The 17,310-nt window shown below is 46.2% G+C and overlaps 1 protein-coding gene across 1 annotated transcript in view; it reads right to left on the bottom strand.

The window, feature by feature from the left end:
• CACNG8 (calcium voltage-gated channel auxiliary subunit gamma 8) overlaps window positions 1–17,310 on the bottom strand; it is a 281,981-nt gene that overhangs the window by 36,835 nt on the left and 227,836 nt on the right. The window lies entirely within an intron of this gene.

Raw genomic sequence — 17,310 nt, 5'->3', positions numbered from 1 at the left:
ATGAACACTTTACTGGTAAAATATCTCTAATTGGTTTGATCCCATGTGCCACAGTGTCTGGTGCATTGAATATTTAATGTGGTCTGAAATGGCAGTGATCAAGGAGAAACTAAGGTTCTTTAAAAAATGCCATCATAGGCCATCATCTCTTGAGGGGCCACTGCATTCTGGTTTAATGTATGGACATAAGTATTTAAATAGAATTTTTAAACTCAAAGAAATTTCAGAAAGAAAGAGTATGTTAATATTTTACATAAACTCTGACCACAAAATGCTTTCAGAAATTTTTTTCAATTGATTTTCTCAACTCTACATCCTGAAATTGAACAGTATATGCAAAAATGTTTCCTTTATAAATTAATTTTGACTTAAAAGCAAAGGTTCTAAATGCAGGAACACAAGGAAAAATAACCATGCAACACTTAATGAATTAAAATAGCCTCACTTGATGTGATATTATATTTGTTGGACTGTCTATATATTATATACCTATATAGTGCAGACAGTACAACTTCAAAAAAGGATGAGAACCTGTCAACGGGCTGCGAAAACATTGCGTACATTGTCGATTTCAGACACCTTTGGAAATACATATGGAAAAGCAACCAATCCCCTTGTGATTGCGAGGTGAAATCTACTTAGACTGCATCCTAATAACACACACACACACAAAATATACAGTATATATATATATATATATATATATATATACAGTATATACAAGAAAGACGGAATCAGGCGGCACTCAGCGGCATCCAGATGGTAGGTTTAATCAAAATTATTCATACCAAGGGGTACAAGTGGTGGAGGAGGGTGAGAATAAAGTCACAGCGCCAGACAACGGCAAGCCATTTCGCACCTTTGTGCTTCCACTGGACCCGTGGAAGCACAAAGGTGCGAAATGGCTCACCGTCGTCCGGCGCTGTGACTTTGTTCTCATCCTCCCCCACCATTTGTACCCCTTGGTATGAATAATTTTGATTAAACCTACCATCTGGATGCCGCTGAGTGCCACCTGATTCCATCTTTCTTGGATCTCACACATGGTCTACGCCCTAGGACGTGCACCCGGCTCCTATGCCTTCTAGGAATGAACGCACGGCAGCCTTTCATTTTGGATAAGCGGTGCCCGGTTTTCTCTCACTCTTGGTATATATATATATATATATATATATATATATATATACAGTATATATATATATATATATATATATATAGATATATTTTTTTTTTTACATTTTTTTTTGGGTTGCATTAAAAGATATAAATGGTCGATGGGTTATGCATAGAAAGCAGCTATCAGACAATCAGCGTTGTAGTGTGGGTAGCCAGTGCCTCCAGTGCAGTGCTAGTGGGCAACACAAGTAATGTGTTCCGCTTAGGCCCCCGTCACACGTCAGTGATTCTGATATGTATGTTGCTGTTTTTAAATGTAAATCACAGAAAAAATACTCCTAAAATTTTTCATTAAACTTTTATTGAATATCAATCTATTGAAAACGTGAAGTGAGGAAGGGGTGTTCAAAAAAATATAAAATACCCTAAGGGTCTAAAGTACAATAAAAAATGCAGTCTAGTGGACCAGCCAGCAGTATATCCCGACAAATGGTGGGAAAGGCTTATATCGCTCCACCAGTCAACTTTACAAATGATGATACATCAATTATTTAATATTCATTGCAGAAACATTTTAAATACACAATTATTTTCATCCAGATCCAATTATTAACCATGTATTGAAAAAGAGACTTATATAAATTGTAAATTTATAGATAAATTTGGCATATATCTCTGAAATACAGAAACTTGAACTATATGTATTATTTGTAGAACAATGTAAAAAAAAAATATATATATAATTATAGAGGACTGTAGTAGGATAAAGGAAAAATACAGTATTCTTTTCATGTCAAGAAAAGCATAAACAATTTAGCCCCAAGAAATGTTACCAACGCGTTTCGCCTCCTTGGGTGGAGGTTCATCAGGGGTATAAATATTACATATGTTCCATAGTGTATCACACGTTGTAATATATTAGATTAGATTCTCATTCCTCAAATAAAGATATTTTTACAATGTAATACAATTCATCAGTGGGACCTCTTTTCCATCCATAAATATAGCCTCACTCTGATGAAATATTTCACAACAGAGGGCTCTCAGCCCATAACAGGTCAGTGAACCCTTCAATGGTTAATCAGTTGTTTTTATAAGTCCATTCAGGAAATGAAAGCCCTCCTCTCCTGTCAGATATCAGGCACAAGCAGACCGTGCCTGATATCTGACAGGAGAGGAGGACTTTCATCCACAGCCTTACATCCTTACAATCAGCAGAAGGGGACTTTTTGTGGTTATTTAAACCCCCCCATCCCCCTCCTGTCTCTTCTTATCAATATAAGAAGCAGACTTACTTCTGATGAAACATGCAGTCACAGGAATGTATTTCCTGAATGGACTTATAAAAACAACTGATTAACCATTGAAGGGTTCACTGACCTGTTATGGGCTGAGAGCCCTCTGTTGTGAAATATTTCATCAGAGTGAGGCTATATTTATGGATGGAAAAGAGGTCCCACTGATTAATTCTATTACATTGTAAAAATATCTTTATTTGAGGAATGAGAATCTAATCTGGTGTGATACACTATGCAACATATGTAATATTTATACCCCTGCTGAACCTCCACCCAAGGAGGCGAAACGCGTTGGGTAGCATTTCTTGGGGCTAAATTGTTTATGCTTTTTTGACATGAAAGAATACTGTATGTTTACTTTATCCTACTACAGTACTCTATAATTATATATTTTTTTTACATTGTTCTACAAATAATACATATAGTTCAAGTTTCTGTATTTGAGAGATATATGCCAAATCTATCTATAAATTTACAATTTATATAAGTCTCTTTTTCAATGCATGGTTAATTTTTGGATCTGGATGAAAAAAATTGTGTATTTAAAATGTTTCTGCAATGAATATTAAATAATTGATGTATCATCATTTGTAAAGTTGACTGGTGGAGCGATATAAGCATTTCCCATCATTTGTTGGGATATACCGCTGGGTCGTCCACTAGACTGCATTTTTTATTATACTTTAGACCCTCAGGGTATTTTATATTTTTCTGAACACCCCTCCCTCACTTCACATTTTCAATATATTGATATTCAATAAAAGTTTAACGAAAAATTTTAGGGGTATTTTTTCTGTGATTTACCGTATATTTTCGGGTTACTCCCTTTTGATCGTTTTTTCTGTGAATTGTTTTTATATGTACCAGAATCACGGACATATGCAAACCTATTAAAATCAATGGGTATATGCACACATCAGTGATTTCTCACTGACCGTGTTTCCGTCACACTCATGTCCATGTGTTCCGCATGGAGACAAGTCCGTTTTTCTCTGACATCTCTGATGTCTCATGGACCACACAGAGGTGTGATCCATGTAACATGTAACAGAAAAAACACGTATCTTTGAAATAAATTGATTTTATAGTCCTTTGTCTCCAGCGCTGCTATCTCCAGCGATGTTGTCTCCTGCTTCAGGCCAGCTAGTTATGATCATGAATGTCCACTGCACCGTGACCCTGAAGTAACAGTAGAGGGGAGACAGGGGAGACAGCAGCAACCGGAGAAAACAGCGCAGGAATGATGAGCACCAAGGAGAGCAGTGCCGAAGATAGGTAAGTATAGAACTGCCTGATCTCTGTGTGCTATCACGGATAGCACACAGAGAAAACACTTGTGCCAAAATCATGGCACAAGGAGGGCCATATGCGTCTTTAATATGTGTGTTATTCACTGACATGTGAAAGAGGCCTAATCCGGTGAACCACTAGCACTCTTCCAGTCCCTTCCAAATGTCGAGCCGCTTTTACCAGAATTTAAGCCCTTATCACCTCAAGCTCATGTACTGTAATTCGAGGAATATACTGATATAATGATGGTTTGTGCTTGGAGGTTTTGTCTGCTGAAATCAGATACATTTCTCAAGTATTATTTTTTTATTTCTTTATGTAACAACATTATATCCGCAACCCTATCCCTACACGTAAGCCTAATCCTACCCTTCAATCAATCCTTCTCCTTAAGACTAAAGGTAGCCCTAATCCAAGTTGGGGTTAGAAAAAGTGTAAAAACTTAAAAATAATTAATGAAGTAGAATTGAATTTTGGGCTTTGTACCACATTTACTTCTTTAGTTGCTTCTGACACCACTGTCAACAACATTGCATAATAAAATAGCTGTTTTATAAAAAACACCCCTCATTTAGAGGCAGCAACTTCAGCAATCACCTGATTTAAGATAATATTCTCTCTGGAACTCCCAATGATCAGCTTTCATTACTGGGGAAATTTATAGTTGGTGATCCACTTACAAAATTACATGCGAGCCATTTAACCTAATGACTACTTGTTTTCCAAATGACAAGGGCAGTAAGGAGTATTGCACTTTAGTAATGGAGACAATTTTGGCCTTTATTACCAAACCTATTTTTCAAATCCAACGTGTCACTAAGGCTAGTTTCACACATCCGGCTTTTCGCCTGTTTGCCAGATTTGGCACACGCCAGTACAGTGTATACAGTACAATGGCAGCGCAACAAGCGCCGGTCACATGCTGTCATGTGACCGGAGCATGTGACCCAAAAGTTGCGGCGCTGCTGTTGTACTGTATACACTGGACTGGTGTGCGCCGAATCCGGCAAACCGGCAAAAAGCCGGATGTGGGAAACACATCTACATATTCCGGTGAGTCAGAGTTTTTTCTTTTTCGTTAAACATTGTACTTTCACATTGTACTATATATATTAGTTTGTGGTAAATTCAAGTCAATGTGTTATGCACTTTTTTATGAAAGCAATTTAAAAACATTAGCAATTTTCAAATTTGAATGTTTCAACCATTAAGTTAGAGTCATATCGCAAAAAACTTAAGAAATAACATTTGCATACGTCTACATTATATCATTACTTTTATTTTGTTAGGATGTTGGAAAGCTTAAAATTTTAGTACACATTTTTTTTTATTTCTTTAAAAAAATTTACAAAACTTTTTTTAGGAGCTTATTCAGTTTTGGGCTAGGTTTGCACACTGCGTCTTTTTGACGCTGCGTTTTTGTGCGTTTTTGGCCGCTAAAAACGCACAAAAACGCACCTGCGTCGAAAAAATGCATCATAAAGCGCATGCATTTTTGCCGCGATTTGGTGCGCTTTTGGCTGCGTTTTGCTGCGTTTTTGATCTCTGCGTTTTGCTGCGTTTTTCCAATGCATTGCATGGGGGGAAAACGCAGAAAAACGCAGGAAAGAACTGACATGTCCATTTTTTTTTTAACTCAAAAACGCAGGTAAAAAAAACAGATGTGTGCGGACAGCAAAAATGAAAACTCATAGACTTTGCTGGGGAAGCAAAGTCCTGCAGTTTTGAGGCCAAAAACGCACCCGAAAAACGCGCAAAAACGCCGCGAAAAATGCACTGTGTGCACATAGCCTTGAAGTGATTTTGAGAGGTGCATTTGATTAGAAAAACGGCCAAAGTGATTAGGATTTAAAAACATCCCCTTTCAATGCATTGCATTTAAAACTGCTTGTCAGTAAGGTTGTCAGCTTGAGTAAAGTGAATTTATTCAAGTAGATTTTCATTCTCCTTGAATTTTACAAAAATGTATATTCTCCAGAATACAGATATTTTGTCGTTTACCATTGCAAATTCCGCAACACAGTGGCCAACTGCAGCCATCATTTTGCTGAGCAGTAGAGGGCCAGGCAAATGAGTAGTGACTATTTTGCTGAACCGAGGAGGTGTTCTTCAGAAATGAACACACAATGGGTGTTGCAGAATAAAAATTTGAAAAATTCCATTTTAGAGCCAAATAAATTGTGCCCAGCTTACGTTTCTGAAGACATGCACCCTGTAAATTTCTAAGTGGTCTCTCCCGGGCATAGCAATGCCAAACATGTATGTACTAACTGTGGTTTGGGCTCAGAAGGGTGGGAGATCATTTGACTTTGGGAGTTTGGATTTTGCTGGACTGGATTTTTGGAACCAGTTTATTCTTACAGAGCCTTTGAGACACTACGCCGTGTGCAGAATTTTTAGGCAAGTTGTATTTTAGAGGATTTTTTTTATTATTGATCAACAACTATGTCCTCAATCAACCCAAAAGACTCATAACTATCAAAGCTTAATATTTTTGGAAGTTGGAGGGGTTTTTTTTTAGATTTGGCTATCTTAGGAGGATATCTGTTTGTGCAGGTAACTATTACTGTGCAGAATTATTAGGCAACTTAATAAAAACCAAATATATTCCCATCTCACTTGTTTATATTCACCAGGTAAACCAATTTAACTGCACAAAATTTAGAAATAAACATTTCTGACATGCAAAAACAAAAGCCCAAAAAATTAGTGACCAATAAAGCCACCTTTCTTTATGATGACACTCAACAGCCTACCATCCATAGATTCTGTCACTTGCTTGATTTGTTTACGAACAACATTGCATCCAGCAGCCACAACAGCCTCCCATACACTGATCCGAGACGTGTACTGTTGTCCCTCCTTGTAGATCTCACATTTTATGAGGGACCACAGGATCTCTATGGGGTTCAAATCAGGTGAACAAGGGGGCCATGTCATTATTTTTTCATCTTTTAGACCTTTACTGGCCAGCCACGCTGTAGAGTAGTTGGATGTATGTGATGGAGCATTGTCCTGCATGAAAATCATATTTTTCTTGAACAATACACACTTCTTCCTGTAAAACTGCTTGAAGAAGTTGTCTTCCAGGAACTGACAGTAGGTCTGGGAGTTGAGCTTCACTCCATCCTCAACCCGAAAAGGTCCCACAAGTTTATCTTCGATGATACCAGTCAATACTAGTACCCCACCTCCACCTTGCTGGCGTCTGAGTCGAAGTGGAGCTCTCCGCCCTTTACTAATCCAATCTCTGGCCCATCCATCTGGCCCATCAAGAGTCACTCTCATCTCATTAGTCCATAAAACCTGTGAAAAATCAGTCTTAAGATATTCCTTGACCCAGTCTTGACGTTTTATCATATGTTTCTTGTTCAAAGGTGGTCAATTTTCAGCCTTCCTTACCTTGGCCATGTCCCTGAGTATGGCACACCATGTGCTTTTTGATACTCCAGTAACATTGCAGCTCTGAAATATGGCCAAACTGGTGGCAAATGGCATCTTGGCATCTTCACGCTTTATTTTCCTCAATTGATGGGCAGTTATTTTGCACCTTTTTTTGCCCAACACGCTTTGTGCGACTCTGTTGGCTATTTGGCATGAAATGCTTGCTTGTTCGGTGATCACGTTTCAAAAGTTTGGCAATTTCAAGACTGCTGTATCCCTCTGCAAGACATCTCACAATTTTGGACTTTTCAGAGCCCGTCATATCTCTCTTCTGACCCATTTTGCCAAAGGAAAGGAAGTTGCCTAATAATTAAGCATACCTTATATAGGGTGTTGATGTCATTATATCCACCCCTCCTCATTACAGAGATGTACATCACATGATTTACTTAATTGGTAGTTGGCTCTCAGCCTATACAGCTTGGAGTAGGATAACATGTATAAAATTTATCATGTGATCAAAATACTCATTTGCCTAATAATTATGCACGCAGTGTAATAACCTGGAACCCCCTACTTTTCCTTTGACAGTTGATATGCCTGAGAAAGGACTTGTTTTTTTGTTGGATGAGTTGAAGTTGTTATTCGGACCAATTAGGAATCCATAGCATTTTAGACCGCTCATAAGGTTAAGTTCACATTTATCTTATAATTTACTCTAAGCAATTATGTTGAGTTTTCCATCTAAATTCCCATATTTGTGATTCAAATGGAACCCTTGATGGAACTATTCACTATATATAGCAGATCAAGTAGATAAGGACTAAAGATGTGAAAACCTGAGTTCTCGGATTCTGAGTTTGAATGCTTTACATGCGAACTTAACTCCCACGAGCAATGCTGTGCTCAGGTACACTTGGTGCTCAGCCTTGTGCGAGCCACTTGCAGTGTTTGAACGGCTCGCACTGGTGGTAACTACAGTGTGATCACATGCAGTGTGAAACACCAAAACAAAAATGGAAAAATACCCACCTACCTTCCCCCGGAAGTGATCTGCTCATGGCTGGCAGCATGTGGGAGGAGACTAAAACTGCTATTTAATGTTTCTGAACCTCCTCGGGCAAGGTACAGACATGTGAAGGTTCAGTTCATTTGCTCCCAGCGAACCAAACCTACAAAGGTTTGCTCGTCTTTACTAAGGACTCTTTATGGCCTACACTGCGGTGGCATTTTTGACAGTATACTGCCAGAACAGAGAAAAGTCCAAACAACTCAATCTCCATTAATATAATGAATGATTCCACTGGGTGTTCCATCTCAATCACTTTTTTGGAGTATTTAGACAGAAAATATGAAATAAGTGTTCAGTGTAGAGCACAGGATAAAAAAGATCTGAGTCTTATTCAGATTTTTTGGAAACAGAGTTATCATTTAAAGATTAGTTGAAGATTTCTTTTCAGACTAGCACAATTACGTCAATATCACATTTATATTTTTATGTTTTGCTATTTTTGCACAATAAAAAAACCTTAAAAATTGTTTAAGAATTGCCATGTTTTGAGAGCTATAGCGTTTTTATTTTTCTGCTGATGGAGCTCTGTGCTATATACTTTTTTATCACATTTTATTTAGATTTGAGGCGAGGGAATGCATAAAATACAATTCAAGTTTTGATTTTATGCATGTGTGAAGCCCCACAGGTGTTGTGTCGGTGCATTACCTTCAGGGACTCCACTCAGCTGGATCTTGTCACAGGTAGGAGATCTTCTTCTTGTCGTGACGCCACTCTCAGTATTGCGGCCAGTAGGGACCGCCACTGCAGGTTGAGGGTCGCCTGGGGCTGATGGTGTGTGCAGTTAGTTGGAATAGCCTCCTGAGAGTGAGGCAAGCCCCAGGGCCCGGTGTAGGTGCGTAGTACCACAAGGCGCAGAATGACTCAACACAGGCAGGATGTCTTTCAGGGTTTTTACTCACAATTGATGGCAAGGGATGGCTGGGATGAACCAAGTGGGAACCAGGTGTCCTTCAGGCTGACTTGTGAGGGTGACTACTAACTCGCCTTCCTTAGCCCTTGGTGGTTTGGGGTGACCCCGACTTTTAGTCCCTATGGGGGTCACCCAGGGAAGTTGCTGAAGCCTCACTCCCCTTCGTTTGCCGTTTGCTTGTGGCCTGGACCAGCTCACTCCAGCTGCTTGCCTCCTGTGAGCTATGGGCCCTAACTGTGGCTACGTGGCTGCGGCTTTTGTGGTGTTGTGGTGTGGGCTTTGAGGGCCCCACACCGGCAGGTTTAGCGAGGAAAGGTGGATCTATCCCCGCTCCGGGATCTGCCGCCCGTTTGGGCCTGGTTCTCCCTAGCAGTCTCCTTACTTCCCACTCTGTGCTCTCTCTTTAGCTGGAGATGGGTTTCGGGTAGCACTCCTAGGTGACCGTTCTCCCCCGTCGGTAGCCACTGCGCGGACGCTGTCAGACTACAGCAGCCCAGGGGAAGGGGTCAGCTCTCCTCGGAGCTCCCTGGACTCTGCTCTGAACCGGCTCACATCTGGGACCTTCACTGCTGCTCCTGTCAGAGCTTCACTTTCCTGCTCCTCACTCCTCCACACTCTGCTGCAGACTCCAGACTGTTTACTCCTCCTTCTCTTTTCCCTTTTTGTGCCTGCCTACGCCACCTAGCAACCAGACTCTCTTACCACACCCCTTGAGAGGAGATGGAGGCTTTTGGCCCCCTCCACTATTCCAGTGAAGGTGAAGGCTTTTCCCCCTCCTGGGATCCCCAGGGGTCCTCTCATGGGTACATGTGTGAGACCTGATCACTATGCACCTGTGTTCCACACCCCGGTCAGCCTTCTGGATTACCTGTATTGTACTGTCCCCAGCATGGGTGCAGTACTCAGTGGTGCCTGACCAGGTCAGGGGCGCCACATTCCCCCTTAGTTATCACCAGCACGTCCTCGGGCTGCAAGACAACATTTTAAAAATGCATAAAACAGTAAAAACATTGTAAAACATTTAAAACCACCAGGTACCATACATCACCACCCTCCACCCACAAGTCCGTTAACCCACCCAAAACCCTTTCATGTTGGCCACGCCTTCAGCCACTTCTGGCAGGATGTAGAGGCGGCTTTCATGGTCTGGTGGTCTTCAGGGTATACCTGGCCTGGTGGATCCGCGCCTTCAGCCTCTTCTGGCAGGATGTAGAGGCGGCCTCCACAGTTGGTGCTGACCAGGTACCCTCTTTGTGGTGGAGAGCCAGGCCCCATAAACAGGCATGCTCTCTGGTCGCAGGTGAGCCAAGGCCCTATATACGGACGTGCCCCCTGGTTGCAGACGAGCCAAGCCCCTAAACAGGCTGACTCTGGTGGCGGTGGTGCCCTCTGGTGTAACTATTTACACTGCGAGAGTTTGTGGCTATAGCCAGTTCATAGCCTTAAGGTTCATTTCTCACATGAGTTTATGTGGGCACATTCTTAAACTTGTAAAACGTTGCAAAACAAACTTTTTCAAACTGGTAACTTGCTTTACTTTAACTTATGCAGACTCCTCTTCACCAGGGCTTGGGCCTGTAGGGCTGCGGCACCTGCTGCTTTCTTGACCTCTTTCTTCGTCTGTAGTGGTCTCATCATTAGGTCTTTGGTCTTTTCTTTCTTTATTACTGTCTTTCCTTTCTTCTTTGGGACATGGTACTACATCTAGCGCGTACCAGCCTCTTTCGCCTTGATGCAGGGTAAACTGTACGGAGTCTCCCATTTTTAAGTTTCTGCCAGGGTGTCCTCTGGGCAGATGAGCTCTCACATCTCTTCTATTGACGAAGATACCTTCTTTGATACCAGGTGCAACAATGAACCCGTATCCTGACTTTAGGCTGAAGTCCTCCACTACTCCTCTACAAAGGGGTCCTCTGACCTGTGCTTTGGCTCTTCGCAGGAACCGTTTTTCTTGTAGGTCTCTGGCCGTGACTTCTCTCTGCTCTGGGGATGGCGGTGCAGGGAAAGACTGGGTTCTACTGCGGCGCTGTGTCTTGCGGGCTGGATTCTGCGAAGTGCAGCTTACAAGCTCCCAGGTGAGGCTTTGGGGCAGATCTTCCTCAGCAGAAGGTGTCAGGTCTTCCTCGTCCCAGCGGGAATACGGCAGCATCTCTGGCTCGGGGCATGGATCCACTGCTGGTGGCTCCTGAGTCAGCTCCTCAGTTTCCTGGCCTCCTCTCCCCCTTAGTGCTTCTGAGCACTCCTTTGGTGGCAGTGCTGGGGATGGACTTTCTTCAGCAGGCCCAGGCGGGGGACTCTTTGGCGTAGTTGCTGCAGGGGTTGCCGGAATCCTCTTGGGGGTGTGCGGAGGGAGCATGTACTGGTCCACCAACCATTGTGGAAACTTGACCTCCATGTCAGCCTTCAGCTGCCAGTATGCGGGGTCCTCCCCCAGCGTGGGCTTTCCAGCAGGGACCTCTTTGGACTGGGGAGCGGTGTCTGCTCTGGCCTTGCAGGCCGGGGTAAGTGGTGATGCAATCTCTTGGCGGGCCGCGCCCTGTATGGCGGCGGCCTGGTCTTGGCGGGCCGCGCTCGGCATGGCGGCGGCCTGGTCTTGGCGGGCCGCGCCCTGTATGGCGGCGGCCTGGTCTTGGCGGGCCGCGCCCTGTATGGCGGCGGCCTGGATCGGCGTCGCAGCTGCGATGGGATCTGTGCAGGCTGGGCTGGGCGTCGCTGCAGGGACCGGGTCTTGGTGGGCCGAGCAGGGCATCGCTGCGGCGGCCGGGGCTTGGCGGGCCGAGCAGGGCATCGCTGCGGCGGCCGGGGCTTGACGGGCCGAGCAGGGCATCGCTGCGGCGGCCTGGGCTTGGCGGGCCGCACCTGGCGTGGCTGCGGCCTGGCTCAGCGTCGCCGCGCCGGGCGCCTCTTCAGGGACCGCGGGCGTGGCAGCAGGGGTCGGGGCATCCGGGCCGGCAGGGGTAATACTGGACTCACCCATCGGTGGCAGCATCGGGGTCTGAGTCGTCGCCGTCCGGTCTGGCACTCGTCGTGCGGTTCCCCTCTCATAGGCCTGAACCGCGGCAGCCATCTCCAGAAGTTCCATGCGTTCTTCTCTGATCTGCTCCACGACCCGGGTCTCCAGTCGGTCGCAGAACTGGGCCAGCTCCCGATACCACCAGGCAGCGGAGCCCGGTTCTGGGTTTCTGCGGTCAGACGCCATTTCTTCTGCGCCCTCTTCTGTACGATTTCCCAGCAGTGGACTCGTCGTTGCCTCTAGTAGCAAGCTGTTCAGTTTCCGCTCTGCCTCTTTCAGCAGCTCCTCTCCCAGCAGCAGGCTTCTGGCTCCCTTTCTGTCCCGACGTCTCTGGACGCTTCCGCTCTCTTCACAAGCGAGGTCAGAACTCTGCAGGGGATCTCTGGGTAGCCACACCTCTTCGTGGGCGGTAACTTCTCCCAGCGCGGGCTGCTGTTGTTTTTCAGCGCGCTTTTCATGGTGGCAATATGGCGGCGCTTCCAATTTTCCAAGCGGACCGCCCAGGCACATGGTCACCTGTCTGGACAGGTCTAGTCCTTATCCTGTTCGTGACGCCAGATGTGAAGCCCCACAGGTGTTGTGTCGGTGCATTACCTTCAGGGACTCCACTCAGCTGGATCTTGTCACAGGTAGGAGATCTTCTTCTTGTTGTGACGCCACTCTCAGTATTGCGGCCAGTAGGGACCGCCACTGCAGGTTGAGGGTCGCCTGGGGCTGATGGTGTGTGCAGTTAGTTGGAATAGCCTCCTGAGAGTGAGGCAAGCCCCAGGGCCCGGTGTAGGTGCGTAGTACCACAAGGCGCAGAATGACTCAACACAGGCAGGATGTCTTTCAGGGTTTTTACTCACAATTGATGGCAGGGTGAGTGACCCGGGCGTAGCTGGGATGAACCAAGTGGGAACCAGGTGTCCTTCAGGCTGACTTGTGAGGGTGACTACTAACTCGCCTTCCTTAGCCCTTGGTGGTTTGGGGTGACCCCGACTTTTAGTCCCTATGGGGGTCACCCAGGGAAGTTGCTGAAGCCTCACTCCCCTTCGTTTGCCGTTTGCTTGTGGCCTGGACCAGCTCACTCCAGCTGCTTGCCTCCTGTGAGCTATGGGCCCTAACTGTGGCTACGTGGCTGCGGCTTTTGTGGTGTTGTGGTGTGGGCTTTGAGGGCCCCACACCGGCAGGTTTAGCGAGGAAAGGTGGATCTATCCCCGCTCCGGGATCTGCCGCCCGTTTGGGCCTGGTTCTCCCTAGCAGTCTCCTTACTTCCCACTCTGTGCTCTCTCTTTAGCTGGAGATGGGTTTCGGGTAGCACTCCTAGGTGACCGTTCTCCCCCGTCGGTAGCCACTGCGCGGACGCTGTCAGACTACAGCAGCCCAGGGGAAGGGGTCAGCTCTCCTCGGAGCTCCCTGGACTCTGCTCTGAACCGGCTCACATCTGGGACCTTCACTGCTGCTCCTGTCAGAGCTTCACTTTCCTGCTCCTCACTCCTCCACACTCTGCTGCAGACTCCAGACTGTTTACTCCTCCTTCTCTTTTCCCTTTTTGTGCCTGCCTACGCCACCTAGCAACCAGACTCTCTTACCACACCCCTTGAGAGGAGATGGAGGCTTTTGGCCCCCTCCACTATTCCAGTGAAGGTGAAGGCTTTTCCCCCTCCTGGGATCCCCAGGGGTCCTCTCATGGGTACATGTGTGAGACCTGATCACTATGCGCCTGTGTTCCACACCCCGGTCAGCCTTCTGGATTACCTGTATTGTACTGTCCCCAGCATGGGTGCAGTACTCAGTGGTGCCTGACCAGGTCAGGGGCGCCACACATGCGGATAAAAACAATCCTGGGGTAAAATGCAAAGTAATTCTATTATTCAGGTCAATACTATTAGTGAAATATCAAATTTATATAGGCATTTTATATTTTGCAAATTTGCATGCTAAAAACACTTTTTTACACAAAAAATAATGAATCTTTTCACAGTCATATTTTAGGAGCTATAGCTTTTTAATATTTCCATCAACAGAGCCATGTTATGTTTGTTGGATGAGATGATGTTTAGTGTTAACACATTTCTTTATATACCACTTTTTGATGGCTTTTCATTCCACTTCTTTTATGATGAAAAAAAGCATTTCAGGTGTGTTTTTTTTAATGGTCTACACAATTGCTTTAAATCAGGGGTCAGGATCCTTTTTCTGTCAAGGGCCATTTGGAAATTTCTACCAACCTTTGGGGGCCGTACAAAATTATCAACTTGAAAATCACCCTAGTATATTTGGTCAAACAATTATCCCACCCCTGCTGTGGTAGCTGGAGCTGCTTCTCTTTGATGCGGCTGTGATGTTAGGTGATATTGATTATGTTGCTGCTCACTTCTGCTCCTCCAGGTTTGTCTCGTTCTGGAGTGCAGTGAACTCTTTGTGATAATAAGTCTTGTAAATTATATATATATATATATAGGAGATGCTGGAATTGCTGTATATACATCACATAGGAGACACTGGAACTGCTGGGAGCATCACATAGCATTCTCTAGGACTGCTGTATATACTGTACATCACATAGGAGATGTTGGGATTATATAGATAACATGAGACGCTGGGACAGCACAGTACTCACTGAGGGCATATACATTACAGGAGGGGCTGGGGGCATATACATCACAGGAGGAGCTGGGGTATATACATCACAAGAGCAGCTGGGACATATATATCACAGGAGGGGATGGGGCATATACATTACAAGAGAGGTAGAGGTTGGGGCATATATTCATCACTGGAGGGGCTGGGAGTATATATACATAACAGGAGCACTTGACCATATACATTACAGGAGATGCTGAGTGCATATATATATATATATATATATATATATATATATATATATCACAGGAGGGGCTAAAGCATCTATACATCACAGGAGGGGTTTGGGCATCTATACATCACAGGAGGTGCTGGGCCATATTTATTATAGGAGATGCTTGGGCATATACATAATAGGAGATGATTAGGGCATATTTATCACGAGGGGCTGAGGCATGTACATCATAGGAGGCGCTGCGGCTTATACATCCCAGGCGGTGCTGGGGAATATACAATACAGGAAGGGCTTGGGCATATAGATCACAGGAGGAGCTAGGGCATATACATCATAGGAGGGGCTGATGCATATACATCACAGGATGGGTTGGTGTATATACATCAATGGAGGGGCTGGGGCATATACATCCCAAGAGGGGCTGGGACATATATAAATTACAGGAGACACTCAGCATATACATCACAGGAATGGCTGAGGTCAAATACATCACAGGAGGGGATGGGGGCATATACATCAGAGGAGGGGATGGGGGCATATACATCACAGGAGGAGCAGGGGAATATACAGTATATCACAAAAGGGAGCGGGGGCATATATATATATATATATATATATATATATATATATATATATATATTGTGAGGCAGTGACAGGGGTAATATTTGAAGACCGCTATGTGTCCCCCAGAATGTGTCTGGAAACCCTCTGAGTTTGCTATAGCTATTACGGGGAGTATAGCACAAAGGGTAACAGGGAGACAGATCCCTCCTCCGAGTCCAGGTTTTGTAGCAATCCTAATGTCCAGCATTTTCGTTTAAATCTGGCAGAGCACATCAGGGTGTGTCTCAGTTGAGAGCCAGGCTTGATGAAGCTACCACATGCTGTGTGAGTGGAGCTGGCTCTGTGTGGAGTGAATGTGTCGCCCTGGGCAAGCCAGGGGACACAGATAACAACACCACTACACCCCACACTCCAGGTAGGCACATCTGCTAACCAGAAATCCTTGTTGCCTCCCTCCAGGAGTCTGTGATGCATACCAGGGGGTGGGCCAGGCGGTTGGCTCCGCCCACCAAGGAGCTCACAACTCTGGAGGCAGGAAGTTACCAGGCAGTCCAGTCAGGGACATGAACGAGTGAACGGCAGTTTAGCCCGGGGAGGGCAAGAGAGCAGATTAGCTCAGGAGGAGCTTGAGTGAAGAGCAGAGTAGCCCAGGCAGGGGCTAGAGGAAACAACCAGAAGTGAAAGTGAAAGAAAGGAAAGTGGAGAAGGAGGAAAGCAAGAAGTGGTGACAGAGCAGAGAGAAGGAGAAGCCTGAGAGCCCAGCTGTGTGTAGGGCTAGAACAGCAAGGTCAGCGACGGCGGTGACTGTCCGGAGTGGGACAGTTCGGAAGTTCCTGGAAGGACCCCGTTGGCTGTGTGCCCGGTGGTCTGGAGCAGTGTTCCGAAGGACAGTCAGCACCAGGGCAGGGGCCTCTCGGACCCCGGCAAGGCTAGGAGTCGCCCAATTTGCCGAATCCGTCAGTGAAGGGGACGCAGATCCCCCAGCAACAAAGTCCCGATTGACGGCAACAGCCCGACCATTAACGGGGAGACACCGCCACCGCCAAGGCACCAGTTTCCCCAGGGCCAGCGCCTGCGGGCAAAGTGTAGAGCTCCTCCGGCCCAGATTGCAGTCGGGGAGCGGGTAACCGGAGGGAATCCACCGCTACCATCAGTCAAACAGGTGCAAGGAAGAGAGACGTCACCGTCACCTACCGGGAGTGCAGGTGCAACCGTCTGTGGGACCGTCCTACCAGCCGTTGGTTTACCGTACAAACTGTGTCCGTGTCTCAGGCTGAGTGAGTACCACAGTGCCGCAAGGCATAGCGCTGCCCCCGCGTCCCTGCGCCCTCCAGGCCCTACCCTTCACATCTCTTCACCGGGCCCCGGGAACACCAACCCCTACCCACGGTGGGGCAACACAACACCTGGCTGCTCCCATCACCATCCCCGGGACCCTCATACTGAGCAGCGGTGGTGCCATCACCACAACCGTGGGTGGCGTCACGAACTATAATCCCAACAAACACCCCCTTTTCACTTACGGGCGAGGAGTGTCGCTCGAGACACCCCGGGATCCGGCCCGCAGCTCGAGCCACCAGGAGCAACTGCCGGACCCGAGCGGAAGGGGTGAGCGCGGTGTGCTGACACCCTCCTCCCCGCCCGCGACAACTTGGCGTCACGAACAGGATCTTACCGCTCTGCCGTCAGGTAGAGGTGCGCCTTGTGACCGCCGGAGATATCCGGCAGAAAAATTTCAGAAGCCGCCATCTTTGGCGCGAAAAGTTCCCGCTCGAGCGTCTTCTCGAGCAGTAGAAGCGCGAAGGCCAAAACCCCGCCCCGAGAGAGGAGGGGCCGGAAAGAGCTAAGGGGGACGGA

This window comes from Anomaloglossus baeobatrachus, chromosome 11 (genome assembly GCF_048569485.1).
Source record: "Anomaloglossus baeobatrachus isolate aAnoBae1 chromosome 11, aAnoBae1.hap1, whole genome shotgun sequence".
In the NCBI taxonomy this organism is placed as follows: domain Eukaryota; kingdom Metazoa; phylum Chordata; class Amphibia; order Anura; family Aromobatidae; genus Anomaloglossus; species Anomaloglossus baeobatrachus.
Note: the sequence above shows the minus strand (reverse complement) of the source record. Positions and strands in the feature narration are given on the sequence as shown.